General features: G+C 38.2%; 1 long non-coding RNA gene across 1 annotated transcript; it reads left to right on the top strand.

Annotated features, from left to right (window-relative positions):
- The first annotated feature begins 5,330 nt into the window (after positions 1 to 5,330).
- Positions 5,331 to 10,843, top strand: LOC139454067 (uncharacterized). Its single transcript, XR_011652433.1, has 3 exons — positions 5,331 to 5,366; positions 7,737 to 7,878; positions 8,792 to 10,843. It is a non-coding gene; the product is annotated as an uncharacterized lncRNA (long non-coding RNA).
- The last annotated feature ends 6,119 nt before the right edge of the window (positions 10,844 to 16,962 follow it).

The following is a 16,962-nucleotide window of genomic DNA, read 5'->3' as shown; positions in this document are numbered from 1 at the left end:
CATCTGTTCTGGGTTGAGGGCTGCTGTGAGGGTCTTGGATGTCATGTTATCCTGACTTTCTGGCATCTGTTCTAGGTTTAGGGCTGCTGTGAGGGTCTTGGTTGTCATGTTATCCTGACTGGGTTGAGGGCTTCTGTGAGGGTCTTGATTGTCATGTTATCCTGACTTTGTGGCATCTGTTCTAGGCTGAGGGCTGCTGTGAGGGTCTTGGTTGTCATGTTATCCTGACTGGGTTGAGGGATGCTGTGAGGGTCTTGATTGTCATGTTATCCTGACTGGGTTGAGGGCTGCTGTGAGGGTCTTGGTTGTCATGTTATCCTGACTTTCTGGCATCTGGTCTAGGTTGAGGGCTGCTGTGAGGGTCTTGGTTGTCATGTTATCCTGACTGGGTTGAGGGCTTCTGTGAGGGTCTTGATTGTCATGTTATCCTGACTTTCTGGCATCTGTTCTAGGCTGAGGGCTGCTGTGAGGGTCTTGGTTGTCATGTTATCCTGACTGGGTTGAGGGCTGCTGTGAGGGTCTTGATTGTCATGTTATCCTGACTGGGTTGAGGGCTGCTGTGAGGGCCTTGATTGTCATGTTATCCTGACTGGGTTGAGGGCTGCTGTGAGGGTCTTGATTGTCATGTTATCCTGACTGGGCTGAGGGCTTCTTTGAGGGTCTTGATTGTCATGTTATCCTGACTGGGTTGAGGGCTGCTGTGAAGGTCTTGATTGTCATGTTATCCTGACTGGGCTGAGGGCTGCTGTGAGGGTCTTGATTGTCATGTTATCCTGACTTTGTGGCATCTGTTCTGGGCTGAGGGCTGCTGTGAGGGTCTTGGTTGTCATGTTATCCTGACTGGGTTGAGGGCTGCTGTGCGGGTCTTGATTGTCATGTTATCCTGACTTTCTGGCATCTGTTGTGGGTAGAGGGCTTCTGTGATGGTCTTGGTTGTCATGTTATCCTGACTTTCTGGCATCTGTTGTGGGTACAGGGCTTCTGTGAGGGTCTTGATTGTCATGTTATCCTGACTGGGTTGAGGGCTTCTGTGAGGGTCTTGATTGTCATGTTATCCTGACTGGGTTGAGGGCTTCTGTGAGGGTTTTGATTGTCATGTTATCCTGACTTTGTGGCATCTGTTCTAGGTTTAGGGCTTCTGTGAGGGTCTTGGTTGTCATGTTATCCTGACTGGGTTGAGGGCTGCTGTGAGGGTCTTGGTTGTCATGTTATCCTGACTTTCTGGCATCTGTTCTGGGTAGAGGGCTTCTGTGAGGGTCTTGATTGTCATGTTATCCTGACTGGGTTGAGGGCTGCTGTGAGGGTCTTGATTGTCATGTTATCCTGACTGGGTTGAGGGCTTCTGTAAGGGTCTTGATTGTCATGTTATCCTGACTGGGTTGAGGGCTTCTGTAAGGGTCTTGATTGTCATGTTATCCTGACTTTCTGGCATCTGTTCTGGGCTGAGGGCTGCTGTGAGGGTCTTGGTTGTCGTATTATCCTGACTTTCTGGCATCTGTTCTGGGCTGAGGGCTGCTGTGAGGGTCTTGGTTGTCATGTTATCCTGACTGGGTTGAGGGCTTCTGTGAGGGTCTTGGTTGTCATGTTATCCTGACTGGGTTGAGGGCTGCTGTGAGGGTATTGATTGTCATGTTATCCTGACTTAGTTGAGAGCTGCTGTGAGGGTCTTGGTTGTCATGTCATCCTGACTTTCTGGCATCTGTTCTAGGTTTAGGGCTTCTGTGAGGGTCTTGGATGTCATGTTATCCTGACTTTCTGGCATCTGTTCTAGGTTTAGGGCTGCTGTGAGGGTCTTGGTTGTCATGTTATCCTGACTGGGTTGAGGGCTGATGTGAGGGTCTTGATTGTCATGTTATCCTGACTTTCTTGCATCTGTTCTGGGTAGAGGGCTTCTTTGAGGGTCTTGATTGTCATGTTATCCTGACTGGGTTGAGGGCTGCTGTGAGGGTCTTGATTGTCATGTTATCCTGACTTTCTGGCATCTGTTCTGGGTTGAGGGCTGCTTTGAGGGTCTTGGTTGTCATGTTATCCTGACTTTCTGGCATCTGTTCTGGGCTGAGGGCTGCTGTGAGGGTCTTGGTTGTCATATTATCCTGACTTTCTGGCATCTGTTCAGGGTTGAGGGCTGCTGTGAGGGTCTTGGTTGTCATGTTATCCTGACTTAGTTGAGAGCTGCTGTGAGGATCTTGGTTGTCATGTTATCCTGACTTTCTGGCATCTGTTCTAGGTTTAGGGCTGCTGTGAGGGTCTTGGTTGTCATGTTATCCTGACTTTCTGGCATCTGTTCTAGGTTTAGGGCTTCTGTGAGGGTCTTGGATGTCATGAGATCCTGACTTTTTGGCATCTGTTCAGGGTTGAGGGCTTCTGTGAGGGTCTTGGTTGTCATGTTATCCTGACTTTCTGGCAGAAGGGCTTCTGTGAGGGTCTTGATTGTCATGTTATCCTGACTTTCTGGCATCTGTTGTGGGTAGAGGGCTTCTGTGAGGGTCTTGATTGTCATGTAATCCTGACTTTCTGGCATCTGTTCTGGGTCGAAGGCTTCTGTGAGGGTCCTGGTTGTCATGTTATCCTGACTTTCTGGCATCTGTTCTAGGTTTAGGGCTTCTCTGAGGATCTTGGTTGTCATGTTATCCTGACTTAGTTGAGGGCTGCTGTGAGGGTCTTGATTGTCATGTTATCCTGACTGGGTTGAGGGCTGCTGTGAGGGTCTTGGTTGTCATGTTATCCTGACTGGGCTGAGGGCTGCTGTGAGGGTCTTGGTTGTCATATTATCCTGACTTTCTGGCATCTGTTCAGGGTTGAGGGCTGCTGTGAGGGTCTTGGTTGTCATGTTATCCTGACTTAGTTGAGAGCTGCTGTGAGGATCTTGGTTGTCATGTTATCCTGACTTTCTGGCATCTGTTCTAGGTTTAGGGCTGCTGTGAGGGTCTTGGTTGTCATGTTATCCTGACTTTCTGGCATCTGTTCTAGGTTTAGGGCTTCTGTGAGGGTCTTGGATGTTATGTGATCCTGACTTTTTGGCATCTGTTCTGGGTTGAGGGCTTCTGTGAGGGTCTTGGTTGTCATGTTATCCTGACTTTCTGGCAGAAGGGCTTCTGTGAGGGTCTTGATTGTCATGTTATCCTGACTTTCTGGCATCTGTTGTGAGTAGAGGGCTTCTGTGAGGGTCTTGATTGTCATGTAATCCTGACTTTCTGGCATCTGTTCTGGGTCGAAGGCTTCTGTGAGGGTCTTGGTTGTCATGTTATCCTGACTTTCTGGCATCTGTTCTAGGTTTAGGGCTTCTCTGAGGATCTTGGTTGTCATGTTATCCTGACTGGGTTGAGGGCTGCTGTGAGGGTCTTGATTGTCATGTAATCCTAACTGGTTTGAGGGCTGCTGTGAAGGTCTTGGTTGTCATGTTATCCTGACTTTCTGGCATCTGGTCTAGGTTGAGTGTTGTGGAGAGTTACGGTTCATTTCAGCTTCTTTTCTTGACTTTGTTAAATATGTTTGTTTAGAAATATGGTACTTTTGAATTTATAACTTGCATAATGTCTATGCCATTTTGTTCCAAATGTTGTATATGGTCATCTGTTAATATTAGGGTTGGATCAATTACTAGCCTATTAAGTGTGAAATGTTGATTATTTGTCAGAATGCACTGAGCCCTGCAGTGGTAATGACAATTTGTCCAAAATGCCTGTTGCTTATTTGCCCTATGGCTGAAAAAGTGTCTTAATTCCAGATGCCTCACTACCATGTCAAATGGTGCCCTCAGTGTATGAATGAATTTAGTTTTGCATCCTTGGCATTTCTTTATGCGACCATTTAAAGCGATCAACTGGAAGTTGTTCTCTGTGTGCCCACCAAACCTAGTTTGATATCTGTGAGGATTATTCATTGATGATTTGTTTGGTTGTGTGCCTTTTCTCAGAACTACACTTGAAGTTGGTGATCTATTGCCCACATAGTCTTCATCTACCTGGCACACTTTGCACACAAAGGTTTCCTTTTGCAGTGTTCTAAATGATGCATTGCTGCCAGAGCATTCAAAGTGATACCAATACCTGCAGCTCTCACACTGCACCTGCAACATGTGCAATACAAAATTGTTATTTCTATTGTTTGTTATTTCATTTCAGTTGGTTTTTTTCCTTACAGTCAAACATATCATTATTCATGCTTATATTTTTCGTTGTGCTACTTTATAAGCTTGCTAAAACATGTTCACTTATGTGATTCATTTAATCATTATTTCCTGTAGGGCTGGGACGAGTCCAAATTTACTACCCGGGTACCCACCCCCCTATTATCCGACCCTACCCGGCTGCCCGCTGTAGGCCTCAAGAGATTGGTACCAAATGTCCGATTGTGAAACGTTTGACCGTACACCTGTCACCATGCATTTAGATACACGTATAAACTGATCTGGTCATGCATACACTGAAGTTGACTGAAGTTTTATCTTTATGCAAACATATAAAGCCAGAAGGTATGTTTACATATATAGTCAGAAAGAAATGTGACTATTTGTCACTTATAGTGTAACCATAGAGTTCTAGATAAGTTTTGCCATTAAACGATATATATATATAATTATGTGACTAAACTCGGGTCCGGGTAGTCCCGTGGGTACCCGGGTCCTACTCAGTACCCAGCCGACCCGAGTACCCGAGTTACCCGTCCCAGCCCTAATTTCCTGAGTACTTTGTGTTGTAACTGGTCAAGAATTCTTACCCAATCTTGTTCCCTCTGTTTGGTCCCTTGTGTTGACTTGACACATTTGCCAGTGGTATCCACTTGTGTATGCATTGAGCAGCCTCTACAGATGTCAGCCATTGCTGGTAAATCTGAAACAGTACATTCTCATGTTCCAATTTCTTTAGAAATATTCATTGCATTTAATTACTTTTCTTAATTTTTTCAATGGTGTACCTCCATGTCAGTGGTGTCATTAACTCACTCTATATTCTTAAGTGATAATGCCTATCAACCAGTTAACATTTATAGAGAGTATTATATGATATTTAATGTGTATTCCATCATTTCCGTCAGTTCTAGTGTAATGTCATTCTAACCTTATTTCGTAAGGAAGTAAACAATGATGTCCGAATGATGTAAACCATATTCTGGTGCATGGGAAGTAATATTTGCCCTTGTGCACATGCAAATTTTATGAATTCTGTTATTTCTAACCCTTTGGGTTATAAAGAGTGGTATGTTTCTGTTTGCTCATGATTAGTTTCAGGAATCTGTACCTACCAGAGTTTTGCAGCAAATATGATGCTATGTGTGTCCTGAATTCATCTGTGTCAAATTGGGTGGACATGTTCTTCCCATCAAGAAGAAAGTCAACAAACTGAAATTTCAAGTTATCACTAAGGGTAAACTAGCGTTTATCAGTTTGAATATTACTAACAAAAATTATGCATTGCCATTTCTCTATATTGAACAGCTTGAAAAAGGTTAATATCTGTTACTAAGGTCATTTAGCAGTAATTAGCTGTCAAGTATGTGTCCTACCTTCATCACAAATATTCCACAGCTTGTGGAATCTTGTTGCAATTGGTGATTTGCTGTTATTAGCTTCCATCGTTTCTTTAATATTTCCTTGTCTAGGAGGCCCTTTTCACTTCTCACTTGGAGTATTCTCCTCCAAGCTGACAAAATTGCTTCTTTACTTTTATAAGAAGTGTCTTCACCCAAAGGATTTAAGTATAAAATCTCATTTCTTTGTGGGAACACCACAAACATGTGCCAGTGCTTTCCTGTGACATATGGAGCAAGGATCATTTCTTTCAGAAGCAGATCCACCTGTTCAAGAAATAAATTCAGTCTTTTAAACATTATTCTTTGCTATGACCATCTTTTTTACTTATATATATATTCAATGTATTGATGAATGAGCAGGAAGATGTGTTCTTTCTGAAGTCAGTTTTGCTAAGTCAGTTATACACTCTTTAAATAGCAAGTCAACTGTAATCCCCCGCAGGTGTAGATAATGTTAGATGTACAGATATAACAGGCGTATATGTCACATGTACATAAGTCTTCTACATTAAATCTTGCTTCACATGTCCCTAGGAGGGAGTAGAATGTTTCACTGTTGTTAGAGGAAAGGATTTGTCATGAATTGTAATGCTCATATTTGCTCTGATTTTAGAACCATTACAAACTTTTGACAATGATTGTATTCCTTACATTCCTGAATAATGGTGGTTGTCCATGATTAAGAATAACGTGTGTGGCAACAAGGCAATCCATCAGGTATACATCATCTCGATCTCGACATTTAGCCCCGCAGTATGCATTGAGTACCTGTAAAATTAGAAAGCAATGCATTCAAACTATAATACATGTGTTGCATTCACATAATTTATTACTGGATTGTCTGTTCCAGATGTGATTATTTACGGACCACTGTTATAAACAGAGTGCAGCATTGAAACAAGAAACAACCATTTTTGCTTTCATGCTTTCTGATATTTTGATGTAATTGAATGGTTAATGTTGCATTGAACACTGGTTCAGCTATGTTATCATGGCAATGGTGTAATTGCTTTTCCTGTCAGTAAAGCCCAAACTAATATTCTTCCAAGAAAGCCATGTCTTAAGGGTCATGACAGACTAAGCATAATAATTTCTGGGAAGCTGCAACTTGGTATCAGTGACATGAACATCAGAATTACCAAAACAAAAAAGATATCAATAGATGTATCATATGCCAAATAATTAGTGCCTCATCAGATTTGAAAATAATTGGTTATTATGAACGTACCTCATCTGTAACTTCATTCCCTGGTTTCAGTGCTCCAAAGCTTCTTCCCGTCAGTTTATGTCCATCTACTACAGCCATCACAGCATTAGTGTTTGAGTGAAACCTCCATACAGACCCATAATCCAAAGGTATCGGCAGCTGAAACGCAAGTGAACGATAGCTGTCACTTCTGTAATGTTAAAACTTCAAACTCGTTGGTGGAAGAGTAGACTTGGTTTTGGGGACAGGCTTGCTGAGGACTAGGGGGTTATTTCCCACCTACTCAATGTTGCCCACATTCATATGTGGTCGTCCATGGCAACGTAATGAATTCGGTGGTCACGTACAGTTACTGTGTGTCATCGCGCCGCGATTGCATTTTTCTCAAATCAATCACTGGGTTGTGAGGTCAACATTAAGTTGTGTACAGGACACCATGATATAGCTAGCTGGATTCAAAGTGTGTATTCAAAACATCAAAAGTCAGTCCAACATTTGATTATATCTACCAGTACATATTCTGTTGTATTCGTAGCTCATTGACTTACAGTTTCACTCTGTCTCCTGTTGATCTGAAGTGTCCCCTCCCCTTGATTCTGTAATACAGGAATAGTATGTTTACAATAAGTTAATATTGAAACTTAATGAGAGCAACTGTACAAACAAGCAGGGTATTATGGTACAGATACGGCACATACGTTTTTGGTTGTGTGGTCATCTGTTGTTTGCTTTACAACTGTTTCTTTCCTCTTTCTCCCCACAAATTTTAACTCTGGCAAGTCATCAGAAACATCATCCTGCTCCTGCAATTGGTAACATAACAGGAATTTTCAGTATGCTACTTTTCCTCACAAAGTCCCAAACAAAACTCTTCATTTGGTTCCAATTAATACATTTTCAGTGACAGAATTTCTTCTATAAAGAATTTTATAGACATTCCAAATATGTGCACATAGCATACCTCTGTGGATGTGTTCTGCTCTGATTCTGCCAGCAGGTCTATTACAGCCAGTTTCTTCCCTTCCTCAAATGTTGCTGTTGAAGTTGCCTAGGATCAGAGAATGAAGGTTTCATCTTTACTTTCATGGTATTACAGAGATTTATGACTTGATAGATACTTGTCAGTATTAAAAAGAGATGTAAGTAAATGTTTCGATAATATGTACCTAAAATGTACACAGTGCATGGATTCTACTAATAATACAAGACTGTTTGAAGAAACTTTTAGTATATTTTGTCTTCTCTCTTTATACTCACCATAAAACTTGCCATATCAGGTAGGTCATCTTCTGACTCTCCATGCTCCTGGAAGTGGTCAATTTTATTTAAGTATTCACACCTGTTTGATTGTCATTATTCATTGCAAACTTTAATTTATAATGCCACAGAATGTAGTCCAGCATGTGTATAAAAAGAAGATATCAGTTCTTGCGCCTAAGTTCAAGATGTGTGAACGTTTTTTCTCAAATCACATGCACGTGCACACACACACGTCATATTTATCGTATTATTTGAAAGTACATGTAATGTTAAAACATCCATTCAGTATGAAACATGCATTGCTTAAACAGATGATTGCACATATGACTAAATGTATGTTTCTCTTTTTTTTAGTTCTGCTTTTCCTTTTCAATAGTTACCTTATTTTCTGTTTTTCTGGTAATATTTGAAAGCGATTTTGCCCTCTCTGCAAGTGAAATTGTGATCAATTACACATGGTTATTTGTTCACTTTATTTCTTCTTTAAAAAATCAATCATTTGTGTTGCAAAATGTATATCCTCCTTATAATCCTGAATGCACATTTAGAAATTTCACTTGTTCATGCACCTGATGAAAGCTTTTTTGTGTGTTAATTTATTGATATTGTATTAATCATTGAGTCAATAGATTTAATACAAAACTTACGCATCATGTGTTTCTTCTTGTTGAGCAAATACTTTTTCTGTACTTTTGACTTAAGGAAATTTTTAGCTGCTGTTGGCATCTGCCTGTGTTTCCTCCTTTTCCTAAAACAGTTTCTATTTTGAACAGTTAGCTTTATCTTTTCTAGGGACTTGTTGGCCTCTGTTACTGTTTCCTGGCTGCTGCACCTCATCAGTAGATCCCTCAACTCCAACAACAACCTCACACTCGTTTGTTTCCTTTGGGCATTGCCAGTGTCATTTGCAGGCGCCTTCAATGTTGTGTCACTTTGCTCTGCACCAGTCATGTCAACAGCTGATGGAGAATCTTCTGAAGAGACTTTTGGAAATTTGACATTTATACCTGTTGGCAGTGATTTCCTACAGTCTTTGCTGACATGGAACATTTGGATGTCTCTGTATTGCTTGGGAAGGGCATCCCAAGGTAGTGTATTGTGATATAATGTTGCCAGAATATGCTTACATGGAAAGAAATATCTTCTAAAGTCTTGGCAAGAACAAAGATCTTTGTTTTCCCTATTTAAAACAACATTGTAATTGTTCACTTGGTAAGCAGATTCGCCTTTATGTATAGACTGAATCTGTGTCACCTCATTTAATCGCTTTCTGCAGTGGTCAAAGCATGTCAACCCTCTCCCATTCAAGAACCCTGGTACAGAACTCTTCAATGTCATCTTCATTCTGTCATTCTTTTCATAGTAACTGAAATGAAATTGTTTATTTGTAGAATATTTCTCAAGACTGTGTATGTGATAATTAGCAGTTAACCTGTTTTTAGATTTAACTTAATTGTGTCATTTGTGCATGCAGTAATTTTGTTTTTGTATTTATTAATAATTTAAGTTTAAGTGCATGTAGCCCATGCTTATGTTTTGTTGAATATATTTAGTTTATACACATCCATCCACACTGCCTTACCTCAGGTAACAATATATGGGTTGTTCTTTGTTGTTGTCATTTTGCCTATATCCCAATATGCTTGCACTCTTATCAAAACAAATTTGCACTTCTATGAGGATGTAATATGCATCGATGAGTGTGAAATACCTTACTTAAAATGGACTATCCCATGGCTAGACATTGATAAAGAACAAATATTAATATGGTGTGACTCATAAAAAATATGTTGATTCATCCATTACAGTTTTTACAATATTTTGCTGGTTTTTAATGTAAAATTAGATCCATCAACAATATCCTGGCTAATACAAGAAGTGCATTTCCGGTCAACTAAAGGTGTATTACTCCATCTCCCACAATCGATTTGTAAATAAAGACAAGATGTTCTAAACAATAGCAATTATATGTATACCATGTACACATGTTTTGTTTAAGTATGTAAATATGTTTCCAGTGTAGTGTTATTATCTATGACTTTATGAAATCTTGCCTTACCAGAAATTGCCCTATCAGAATTCCTTTTTTGAATAACATGATCTTCAAGGTGTGGTCTGGTAACCAATTTAATCCAATCAACTGATGTAGATAACATCCAAATTTTGAGGTTACTAGCAATATTGTATCAACATTAGCCACTTCTAATGTATATTGGTAAAGTAAAGTTATTCTACAAAGACTTCTGTTATAAACAAAATGTGACAATTTTCTTGTGATACCCAGACGTTTTCCTCCTATTTACTGTAAACTCCATATCTTATATACATTGGAGTGAATGGTTTAATGATAAATAAATGATAAATTCAGATTTTCCACTATAATAGGCTATTCGTAACCGCATAACTCTCATCCGTATGGGAATATTTTTGTATTAATTATGATACCGAGATCCTTGTATGCATTTACATTTTCTAAACATTCATAATATTTCTTTTTGCCTCAAAAAATAAGTATTAACACTTAACCACAATTATCTTCAGTTTCTAAACGTTACAGCGAATCCAGCAAGTAATTTCTGTAGGTCTTTCTTGTAGATTGTTAGTAATATGCTTACATCAGCATATATCAATCCACAACGAACAAATAGTGTTGGCATACTGGGATGTAGGCATACTGGGAACAAACCTGATATCTAAAACCTACTGTTATCTGTTATCAAATTAACTTAAGTAGTAGATCTAGATTACCTCTGTTGTCTGCTCTTGTGGTGTTTCATTAAAAGTTGAATCAGCCCTGTTATGCTCATGTCTGCAGTATGTTTCTGCTCACTCTTAAACAGAGAATGGAGCCTCTCCACTCTATTAGTAGTTGTCAGTCCCACATGCTGGTTGAAAGGTCTGAAGGCCATAGCCCATGGCTGGAATTGTAATATTAGCGTTAAATATCACACACATTCACAGTTTATATTTATTTTATCTATTTGTGTACAAAAGAATTCAACTTTTATTGTACAAGATGTTAATAAAACAAATAATAACATTGACTTTAACATTTGATTATCAGAACAAAATTAAGAATCCTGGCACAGTCTCTCAGATGTTTTCTAGGAACTGATTTAAATATGATGCATCAAATATGCATCATGAAAATAAAGACCAGGAGTATTCTGGATTAAAATCATATATGCATTTCACTTCATGGAAATTCTGTGGCCAACAAGTTGTGGGACTTTCTTCACATAACAAATTGCATACACTTTGTATCATTTTACCCACGTTTCTTATAGTGCATTCACCTTACATATATACCTTAGGTGAGCACAGCCAGAAGTGGTCCATATAGTTGATGAAATTCATGTAGTGCCCCCACTGAGTTCTCAGTTCCTGTACTTTAGTCCCATAGTCTGACTGATCCAGGCAGGACATAATGTCGGACAAACTGAATAACAGGCATGAAAACATACTGAAATTCTCAATTGAATATTCATGTAAGTAAATTTGCAAACATTTTAGAAAGTAAGTAATTTCAATATATTTGAAAGGAAACAGGAAGTTGTACCTAAAGACAAATAATATATACTGTTTAAGAAGTTCGAAATATCATAATATAATGTAATTTATAACATTAAAGAACTTGCAACACAGAGGAGATAATGGGATACACTGTGATTTAAATTATGGACATTTTGTGAAATTATTTATAGTCGCCTCAGTCTTGGCTGCAGCGATCTTAACATATATAAGTATAATAGACATATTTTGGATACTGAAATTAATTTCTGTTGATATCATACCGAAGATTCTTTACGTTTCTTTTTCATGTTTACAAATGACTTTAATCTTCCAAATGAAATGTATTTTCCCAAACAGTGCTATATAATAATTTGAATTTGAGTAAGGAATATTAAACCCAAATATTATATTCTATTTAAAACATCATATTAAAAACTGACAGATTTTCAATGAAGTACTAGTAAATGAATCAACTGTACATATATTTATCATATGTACACGTCTAGCTTGGCAGGTATAATTAATTTATTACATTGAACCTTATGTGATATCATAATTGCTTCTTGTATTATGCGTCATGGAGCAGTATTAACGCTTGTTTACCATTATTTTTTCATATGTTTGTGAAAATAAAAACATTTAAATAAAAAAATATGCTTGTTTTTTCTGTTTGTAACATAAATTCATCTCAGTAGTAATGAAACATTCAGGGTATATGTTGTATTGTTATGATAGTGTGTTTTCAAACTATTGTTAATACTTCTAAAGTTCTGTTGACTCATTACACAGAAAGTAGCACAGGAACATACTCTGACAATATTGCTTCCCGATCTGTCCTTGATGGTATCCTCTGCAGCCATCTTTTCCAGGCTTGCTTTACATGGAAATGGCAGATGTAAAAACTGCTTTCTGCAAACAGAAATCTTCATCGTGTGTACTTTCTAAAGTTATTTCTCTATCATGAAATTTGATCCTCTTTTGTTTGAAGGGCATATCTGAGAAGTTGACAGATGACAAATTAGACCAAATTTTATGAATAACAACTTTTTTATTGTAAAGCTATTAAAGCATAACTAAGAAGTTCTTATCTATAAATTTTGTCTACTTTGTCATCTTTGTTCCATTTGTAAATGCTGCAACAACAACATGTACTTTATCACAATAACTTACATAAGTGAATACATTCTTTAACAATAAGCATTTGCTAGTATTTCATACGTGGTTGAAATCTGGTATAAGAAATAGTGTCAGTGCTACCAGTAAAAGCCATGATTAAAGAAATGTAAAAGCTGCAAAATTTCAAATAGGTAGTGTGTGCGTGTGCATGCATGAGTGATGATGTAGGTGGACAATTTGACACAATAGCTACCTGGAAAAATCTTTTGGATGACATATTTTTCCCTCTGGTCATCATCAATTATAAATATGTCTGGCTTCCACTCCTTATGTAAGGAAGCAAACTTCTCCATGCCCTCCTGTAGACTATCAGTGGTCTGGTCTTCTGTTATGATGAAACCTACTGGAACATACACTGAATCTGTCCGTACTGCCAGTTGATACAGAGGTAGGTTGTACTTGTTAGTGTTGTATGTCGCATCCAGTAAAACAGCACTGCCAAACTTTTCAAGCATAGTCCTTTGCCAGTGTGTTGACATGACAAGTAAGAAGGTGTCACCTGAGGTGTCGCTGAAATGGCAAGATATCTTTATACACAAATATCTTTACATATATCAATTTAACAAAGGCTGCATGGTATTGGTTTTATTAAGGCACATTGGAACATTGATGCATGTCATTGTATCCCAATTGAGTGAATCAATGCTCATGATGTCAGTCACTTGATTGTCTGGTCTAGATTTTTACAGGTTGAAACAACAAATTTTTAGATATACAAACAAACTTCGCTGTACCAAACACAGTTAAGAAAGATATATGCTATATATGCTATAATAGTTCTAAAAATGTACTAAAATTCTTCATTTGTGTAGAAGTACTCCTTGCATTGTAGCCAGAGATGAATCAGGTCCTTTTTCATTGCAAGTCAGTCAGTATATGAAATAATTGGTCCGGGTTATAGTAGCAGGAAGATGATATTATTCTCAATAGCTCATTATCAAGATGATTTTGCTGAAAGTGAATCTAGATGCTTGGCATTACAAGTAAAAACGAATGTATGAATCAAGATGTGTACTGTTAAATCTTTTTAAATATATTCAAGTGAAAGGTGCATCTATCCACGTTAGCATATATGGGTCACATGTAACATCACTTAAAATGCTTTGAATGTCTTCAGTTTATTGGGGGGTGCGAATGGCCCAGTCGCTAAGGCGTCGCGGTTCGCTGTGCAGAGTTACATCCCTTGGACACGCCAGAAACCTATGATTGTGGGTTCGAATCCCGGTTGTCCGATTATGTTTCTAGGTTCGTCAGCACCATACCCGTGCTTAAGGGTTTCACCGAAGTGGTAAACGTCTGAGACCTGCATCACTTCGCGATTTCCTCCCACATTAAGCTGACAAGCCTCGATATAACTGGAATACTGTTAAAAGAGGCGTTAAACCAAACTCACTCACTCACTCATAACGCTTATTCCATTCATGGAGAATAATTCTTAAAAAGAACACGTTGTCCCAATAAAAGATCGGTGTACTGTTAGCTTGTCTGCATTGTTATAAAGATAAAATGACTACACATCCACGGATGTATCATTCAGTACAGACGTGAAGCAGGGCTAATCAGCACCTTGCGGCTGTTTGTTTATAGTAAGAGACTTGTACCATGGGGAGTGGACATCGGCATGTCTGATGACCATGAGCTCGTGACTGCTGATAAGATGCTGACAGTTTTATCACTAAACACAATTCTTTTGCTCAAAATTCCTTGTGAGCTAGCACTATAAATCAGCATCAGTCCAGACGAGTACAAGCTGCCACACACACGTGCATGCACGTCGCTATATAAGTGCAATAATCACCTCGCCTCACCACAATTGCACCATATGAATGAATACACGAGTGTGTGGTGAATATTATTTATCGCTGACATCATAAGTTCTATGTAATATACACAGTTTTAATTCTTATTTATTTAAAATGCAGAACAGCACACTCATTTGTGTGTATACAAACGGGTTCAGCGCAAACTTGTCACATCCAAAGGCTTTTTTGCAGCACCAATTTTATAGATTATTATGGAGTAGAAGCGAATAGACACAATAGCTTCACAATTATGTTTTCTGGGCTTAGGGGTATATATTAACTGCTTATGAATTAAGTTTTTTTACCTTACATTGTATTCATTATTTTCAAACGAATATTAGTATTTCCTTACTTTCTTGGTCGAAACCAGCAGCTGTCTAAACGTGAGTCTGTCTCATCTCTTTTCAGTTTTTCCAGTAAGTCTGAGATGACTCCTTGTTCCTCTTCGGAATTTCTGAAATTCAGTATGATTTTAAATAGAAACATTTGTTGAGCGAATTTGAAATAAAAACGTGCATGTTTGTTGAATCGTCATCCATTTAGTAGAGTAGAGTTTATGCGATCATTTATATCGTAGAATTGGAAAAATTAGGTTTCATTATAAAACACTACAGTGAGATGAACAAATGGTACTCCTGTTGGTCATTTTCTACAACTGTCTCAAATGTACTGTTAAAATCAAATATTTGAAAACAATTTCTCTTTGAATTGAAAACACATTGGGTAAATCGTCAGTCAACTTATCATATACCAGTCTAGAAACCTGTGCAGTGTTATTTACTTATATGTATACGCAGCAGTTAACGACATCACCTGTTGTTTCGTACAGCTGTGTGAATGTGGTTGTATAAATCCTTCTTGGTTGGACTGAACTGCCGATTCGTTGAATTTGGTTCTGATGGCATAAACTCCTTCATGAATTCCTCTACCCTCGCTCCAACTTCTCTGGGCCGCCTTTCACCAGTTTCCACGACTTCATGTATTTTGTTAATCACAATGTTGTCAACCCTGTTTGTGCCACCGCTCTCCTGCAAATTATTATTTTCTATAATAAACGTCGATCGAAACCTCACCTCCAAGAATGAAGAGTTGTAGGGGGAGGCCCACACTACCTGGAACCGCCCATAGTTTTCAGGCCCATACCTACATAAATACTACGGACTGCTGAACGTTGATATAAATTAATCATTGCAATAAATGTAAGTTACTTTTAAGGACATTAACAAACTTAAATGTACATCGATCGCTCATCGCAACAGAAATTTTTCATGTTTGATAGGCATTTCGTAGAAGTTGACGGGTGAAAAAGTAGACAAAAATGTTCTATGGATAACAACCTCTTTAATACTGTAATAACGACGTTCCGGTATAGATTCTTATACCGTTGTCAAGCAAGACAGACTAATGAACGTAACAACAATTATAATACTTGAGAGGGATTAACATGAGGAGATTGACATGTACTGTTACGAGAGAAAAATATTATATTCAGGTGTCAAGCGTGTACGCATTTTAAAACCACCATAAACACATCATCAACAGATCACAATGTTATACGAGGCCAGGCCAGCTAGGGCATATTAGACACCAGTTACCGCTAAACGGTCAATAATAATAATAAAACCACTTACAGTGCTAAAATAATACAAATACCCTGTGTTAAAGGATGAGAGTAAATGCAGGGAGTCCGAGCTACGCAAAAAGCAAAAGTAAACATTATTTATTTTAGCGTCTACGCTTAAACATATTGTTAATCAGTGCGACTACATGGGTTGACAAATCCTCGCTCTGCATCAGATATTAATTTTCATTTGGTCTGTAGGTGACCAAGATCTGAAATTTTGATTCAAAGACGAGGCACGGTTCCAAACACAAGTTCTTAGGTCCAAGTAGAGATTTCAATTTATCAAAAAGTGTTTCTCGTCTTCAATACTATTTGTATTACAGTGTTTACAAATACGAGTATCCAAAGTAGTCATTAATGAAAACCGAAAATTGTGTAGGTGACAAAACGCAGCCCTGTTTTACACCACTAAGTACAGCGAAACTGTCTGTCATTTTACCATTTTACAAATACCTGCGAGCGATTAATTTCATATGATGATTTAACCGCCCAAAAGAACTTCCAGTTTACTCCCAATTAGAATAGCTTGTACCAAACATAATCGCGATTCACTCGATTGGAAGCTTTCATTGCATCGATATAACACACACAGGTTGAGCGATTCACGGATTTCCTGTTTTTGATAATAGAATATATGGTATAAATATGATCCGTTGTACTTCTCTTACGCCGAAAGCCGTTTTGTTCCTCTGCTAATAAATGATTTGATTCTAGCCATTTAGAAAAGCGTGTAGTTAAAATATCAGCGTAAATTTTTCAAGGTATTGATAATAAAGAAATTTTACGTTAACCTAACGGATCACGTGGATCCGTATCTGATTTTGTTATTGGATAAAAAAAAATGTGCC

Source organism: Haliotis cracherodii, unplaced genomic scaffold (genome assembly GCF_022045235.1).
Source record: "Haliotis cracherodii isolate W230 unplaced genomic scaffold, xgHalCrac1.p SCAF_10, whole genome shotgun sequence".
In the NCBI taxonomy this organism is placed as follows: domain Eukaryota; kingdom Metazoa; phylum Mollusca; class Gastropoda; order Lepetellida; family Haliotidae; genus Haliotis; species Haliotis cracherodii.
Note: the sequence above shows the minus strand (reverse complement) of the source record. Positions and strands in the feature narration are given on the sequence as shown.